Source organism: Rhinolophus sinicus, linkage group LG13, assembly GCF_036562045.2.
Source record: "Rhinolophus sinicus isolate RSC01 linkage group LG13, ASM3656204v1, whole genome shotgun sequence".
Lineage (NCBI taxonomy): Eukaryota > Metazoa > Chordata > Mammalia > Chiroptera > Rhinolophidae > Rhinolophus > Rhinolophus sinicus.
Genome location: NC_133762.1, coordinates 49,452,726 through 49,458,725, shown reverse-complemented (window position 1 = coordinate 49,458,725; position 6,000 = coordinate 49,452,726). Strand labels below are relative to the sequence as shown.

The following is a 6,000-nucleotide window of genomic DNA, read 5'->3' as shown; positions in this document are numbered from 1 at the left end:
GTTTTTCTGCAAGGGCATAGCACACTGTTAATAGTTCACATGCTGCTTTATTAGAAGCAATGGAAGGTCTCTTACCCAGGTCTTACCCAGTCCTGCTCAAATAAAGTTCTGCAAGAATTGGCCTTGGAACACAGTACATTTTATCACCTTTATAGTTTCTTTTTTTAGTGATACCTGAACATCGCTTGTTACCTTCATTCAAGGACAAGCAGCTAATAGGCATAAGTTGATTCAATTTATTTAAAACGAGCTGCATGAGTGACTCTAATGATATGTTTTATTTATTGACAGAGAAACTTGCTGCATTTTCCTGCTTTCAGCACCACGAAGAGCTGTTGTGGGCAGGCAGGCAGGGAGCAGAACAGGGGAAGGTGGGGAGAAGATGAGTTAATTCCATAGCCAATGATTCTGAAAAAACCTCCTGGTCTGAAACTGGTAACATGGGGTGAGATCAGTTGAAGGGTTTTAGTACACCGTGTAGGGGGTAGTAAAAAAGGTCAGGTCAAAGCAATCAGTAGAATTTACTCAAACATCTGTAGCTTCTTAGGGTTTTCAATGAGAATTCCATATTAACATTTGGTTTTACCAGCCTACTGCATAATTTTCTACTCAATTTATCCCTGACAGGTTACAGACATAACACTGTTCTTATCAAATTGACTTTCTATAATGTAGAAAGACAGGGAAGTTTTTTGATATTCTTTGTAGAGTAAGGGAGAGAGGATGAGAGCGAGAGATAACTTTCAGGCAAGGAAACGAAACCAGGCTCTTTTGAATATTTATCATAGTTTTTATTTTTTCATGAATTTTTAATATTCATTAAAAATACATTAACAGTTCTGTTTCACTTCAGCCAGGGGATCATTTACAAAATAGACAGTGGTGTTCATATCTAAACAGTGAGTCTCTACCTCAGTGACAAAAATTAATTGGATTTAGGAAATAAACCCATTAGCTCACTTATGAACTGAGGGTGTGGATTCAATTTCTATAAATTTTCTTACCAAAAGAAGAAATTCAGGAGTTATCTGAAGAATGGATCGGTATAGCATTGAGTCAAACTGGAGGACCCTAAGCTCTTAGATTCTATAGACTAAACACTATTATTAGTTGGTTACCAAAAAATTTATTTTTAAATGTTATGAAACCTTTGCAGTGGGACCAAGAATTGCCATCTATACCTGCTTCCTAAAGGAAGATGGAGCTATGATCATAATATAGGTATGAGTTACATGCTCTATTGCTATTACTAGCAATACAACTCCACCCACAATATCTGGATGAAAAATATCTAGATGTGCTTCATCAAGGAACCAGTCCATTGGACTCTGTATTCATAGAGAAATAATATATCTTAGGTAGGATCTCGATCGCTAATGCTTGTCCTTCCTCTCTCAAATCAATCTGGTTCAATTTGTCTTTATGTAGGAATACTTTGATTTGAAATTAGCTTATGCTAGGGTTCTAGCCACAGAAATCCTGATTTACTTAGTCTGGGGAGGGTCCGTAAAATTGAGAACTGAAGTCACGTTATTCTTTTGTCAAGACGAACAACAGCAAAAAGCAGAAGTAACTGACAACTCAAACAGACAAAAAAACAAAAACAAACAAAAAAATCCTCTAGCTATAATGCTTATCAAAATGTTAAACACAAATTAGACATGATTTTAATCACTCAGTGGCATAAACGTGAGAATTCTTTGACCTTGATGATTAGCACTTGCTTCTTCAAGCAGTCTAGGAGGGCCTCATATTGGACCTGTGGTCCTAGCCACCACTTGGCCCTGCATAGAACAATATTTTGATGTCAAAGTTAGATAAAACCTCTTTGCCAACTTCCTATTTTAAAAATTAATCTATAGGGAAAGTATAGAAGATACAATTTTGGTTTAAGAGAGAGTAAATAATGCTAACCTTGACAATATGAAAGCAAATATATATCTGCAAAAAAAAAAAAAAAAAAGGAAGTACAGAAACGAAGGAAGAGTAGGAAGATGTGGTGCTAAAGTTGATATAAATAGAGATATGATAGAGGCAGGCCATAGAGCTAAAACAATAAAACTACCATCCATAGGAAATTGGGAGTAAAATGAGTTAAACCCCATCTTTTATAACAGTGAGTCAACAGACTTCATGTAAAGTTAATAAGTCAAGAAATAATAGATATTTTATGTAAAGTTAGGAAGTAACCAACAGAGGAAAAGAAAATAGAAACAGGAGCTAGGACAAGAGAAGGAAGGAATGTATCATAAGTTCTTAAGTACTCTTTAGATTTTAAAGCCACAGGCTTATAATTTTTTGAAAAGGAAAGGATAAAGAAAAGAGTAAAGAAATTATTGGAAAACACACATTATATTGATTTATAGCACAGCCAGGAACAGAGAACATCCATTTATAACTGACAGTGCAGAGAGCAGTGGGTGGAAAGCAGATTTCACAAGCACACACTTCTGGTCCCTACTGGGACTGCAGAAAAGAGAAAGGAGCAGAGACGGGCAGGTGTAGACGAAAGGGCAGTCACAGCCGGGAACCATGGCTTTGCCATTCAGGTTATGAGCTTTGGCCTCCCTCAGGAGTGCATTTGCAATACAGACATTTAGAAACCCAGACAGATAAAACTAGAGTTTATCTTGGTGCAGCTTTTGAAGTTGATTCTGCATCATTGAAAAGACATGAATCATACATGCAAATCAAATCATTCATGTAATTAAATAAAAATGATCTAGGGATAAACAAGGCAAGGGGGATCCTCCTGAGGATGGGAACAAGGGTCCAGTGATTCTTCTGGACGGAACCTGTAGGAGATTGCTCAAAGTGAAGAAGCCACTTCAGAAAATACAGAGATTGGAAGAAGCCAAAGAACTTTCTCAATCAACGTTCTTAACCTGAATATAATTCAGAGGTTCATGTGCTGTGATGGGAAAAAAATCTTTATGTTCACTAACCTCTATCTGAAATTTAGTTCCTTAAACTGTGCATTAAAGCAACCAACCATAAGCGCATTAACTGTCTTGAGACGTTGACACCCATAGAAATGGCAGGTAATTTTATATTGCATTACTGTTGCTGCAGATATCTCCAAATATGGTTTGCACTCATTATTTCTTCAGTATTACAATAGTTCATAGATCCACCAATAGATCTTATTTAATGTGTTAACAAGTACAGATGTTACTCTGACCCAAATGTTTTAGTATCTTATTATTCTGTTTCAGAAAAAGCCAGTTCCTTTGTAACCCTATATGTTATTGTTAGCATAAAAAATAAATTCTGTGCAGAAGTCTACAGACTTCACCAGACATCCCACAGGGTCTATGACACAAAAATGGTAAGAATCTCCGCAATCCCACTGTATTAGTTTTTTATGTCTATGCAAAAAATTACCACAAACTTAGATCCTCAAAAACAACTTATTATCTCCCAGTTTCTATGGGTCAGGAGTCAAGGCACAGCCTAATAGATTATCTGCTCAGGGTCTCACAAGACTGAAATGAAGATGTTGGTTGATCTGGGTTTCTCATCTCGAGTTCTGCTTCTCTCCCAAGCTTCTTCACATTGTTGGCAGTATTTTGTTCCTTGAAACTGTTGTAGGTCTGAAGCTTTCAGCTCCTCAAGGCTGCATGCTGTTCCCCACCACATGTGGTTCTCTCTACAACATAGAAGTTTGTTTCCTTCTAGGTTAGAAAGAGTTGATTTTCTTTAACTTCTTCCATTTCAGACTTGTAAACCATCTTTTAGGAGCTCAGCTGATTATGCCAAGCTCACCCAAAATAATCTTCCTTCTGATTAACTCAAAGTCAACTGAGGAAAAGAGCCTGGCAAGGAGAGCTTCTTTGTTTCACCACCTACCATTGGCAGTTCACTTTAAGAACTGTATCCCTTTAAAATGCTCACTTCACTCAGCTGACAGCTATCCCTTGCTGAAGGGCACATTGCCCTGCTAGTACAGCAAGTCCTCAAATAACGTCCTTTCATTCGTTCAACATTGTTTCATTGTAACGCTGATGAGATGCCATAGGAACCTAACTCTTGTTTATATCAATTAGCCTGTGGTAAATTTGGTTTTGTTATATGTTGTTTCACTTAGAATCGCAGAATTTATCAATGACGTTCAATGAGGACTTACTGTGCTATATTGTGAATAAGTACGAAGTCTGACAATTAAGTTCACGATCTCATCCTAGAAAAAGTGCTACCTACCTCTGCAGAATATCATTATGGTCACCTTCAAAGTACTCCCCTTGGGAAGCTATGCACTGATGCCAGCACCTAATCCGCCCTTCAAAGCAATTTTGGAACTCTTTTTCTGGAATGGCCATCAGAGCTGTCATTATATTACCCTTGATGTCTTGAGTGTCATCAAAATGTCTTCCTTTCAATATTTCCTTTATCTTTGGGCAAAGAAAGAAGTCATTGGGGGCCAGATCAGGTGAGTAGGAAGGGTGTTCCAAAACAGTTATTTGTTTACTGGCTAAAAACTCCCTCACAGACAGTGCTGTGTGAGCTGGTGCATTGTCATGATTCAAGAGCCATGAATTGTTGGTGAAAAATGCAGGTCCTCTAACTTTCTCACACAGTCTTTTTAAGCATCTTGCAAATAGTAACTTGGTTAACTGTTTGTCCAGTTGGTACAAATTCATAATGAATAATCCCTCTGATATCAGAAAAGGTTAGCAACATCATTGCAACAAGTTTGCAAACTTAATTGTCAGACCCCATATTAGCCACTGGAAAGGGCTACAACAGCATGTAGGCACAAAATGCTTCAGGAAGAGGGAAGCCAAAGGATTAGGGAAACCTTGAAAAACAGAAGTGTGGTTTGTAGCCCCAGATGTCGACCTACTTAATGGTTTTTCCTAAGCCCCATCCTTGCTCTGGTCTGCCTCCCAAAATGTGCGGGGTAAATATTGAAGGCCTCAGAGGCTGATTTTCACTGTATGTGGCTCCTCTGCAGTGTGATGATTCAGCCACTGAGGGAACTGGTTTCAGAGGACACAGGCAGAGCTGTAGTTGATCTGGATACTTACTGACAGCTGGTGGGCTTGAGTGACAGCATCCATATTCTCACAGCAAAGGAAACCATCCACCACTCCACCCTCTGAGCATCCAAGAGAAGAATTTCAAATTAACAAAATTTCAACTTAACAAATCTTAGACTAAAATTTGACTTGCTATAGTAATAAAACTGACTTCAAACTGAAAAAATTAAGAGTACAACCACCTTTATCCTCTACTAATGAATCAAGGCAGTGTATGGAACCCTCCTACCATGCTTAAGACTGGGTTTTATATTAATTTTTGCTCCAAAAGATGCATTAGGGCTTATGTTCAGGGGATGTCATCCTGAAAACTCATGGTAGGGCTTATTTTCCGGGTTGATCTTATTTTGGGGGAAACATGGTATTAGATTCTCACTCTAAGCAGGTCAAGGCCCCCTCTGCAGTGTGCTGGATGCCCAGCCTCAGCTTTGTCCCAGCAAGGAGTAAACCCAGGAAGTTAATAATGATTTTCTAATTTATGTTTCCTCAGTAGATGACATACCATTTAAACTGGCTTCTGTCTTTCTAACAGAAGTGAAAAGGTGATTCTAAACTTAGAATCTGCCCTAAGGATTTGGGATTGATGGGGGCCCAATTAGAGGGCAGCTTTTTTTAGAATTCTACAGAGTGATCAGACTTTCAGTTATATATATTTGAAAAATATCACCCTCATTCTAAAATAGAATGACTCTTTTTCAGAGCATCAGGCCATGCCTGAGTGAGCTCTCCCCTCTTCAGAAATAGTTGCTGAGTTTCAAATATCATCAGGCATATTGGGAAAAAAAGCGTATTTGCTGTTCAGCAAATAACTGACATCCCTAGGAGGGTCATGTTGAGGAGAGAGAGATAAGGAGCCCTGAACTGGGGTTAAACAAGAGATACATACACACAAAAAGAAGTGGTGGTACTGACAAATAAGTAGGTAAATTTCACAGTCTTAGCTTTTTCTGTCCCTCAGATC

General features: G+C 38.3%; 1 long non-coding RNA gene across 1 annotated transcript in view; it reads right to left on the bottom strand.

The window, feature by feature from the left end:
* Positions 1-844: 844 nt before the first annotated feature.
* Positions 845-6,000, bottom strand: part of LOC141568114 (uncharacterized) — a 35,613-nt gene continuing 30,457 nt past the window's right edge. Inside the window, exons 2-3 of the long non-coding RNA XR_012491131.1 lie at positions 5,028-5,098; positions 845-3,649 (exon numbers count right to left, since the gene is read on the bottom strand). This is a non-coding gene — a long non-coding RNA (uncharacterized LOC141568114). The remainder of the gene's footprint in view (positions 3,650-5,027; positions 5,099-6,000) is intronic.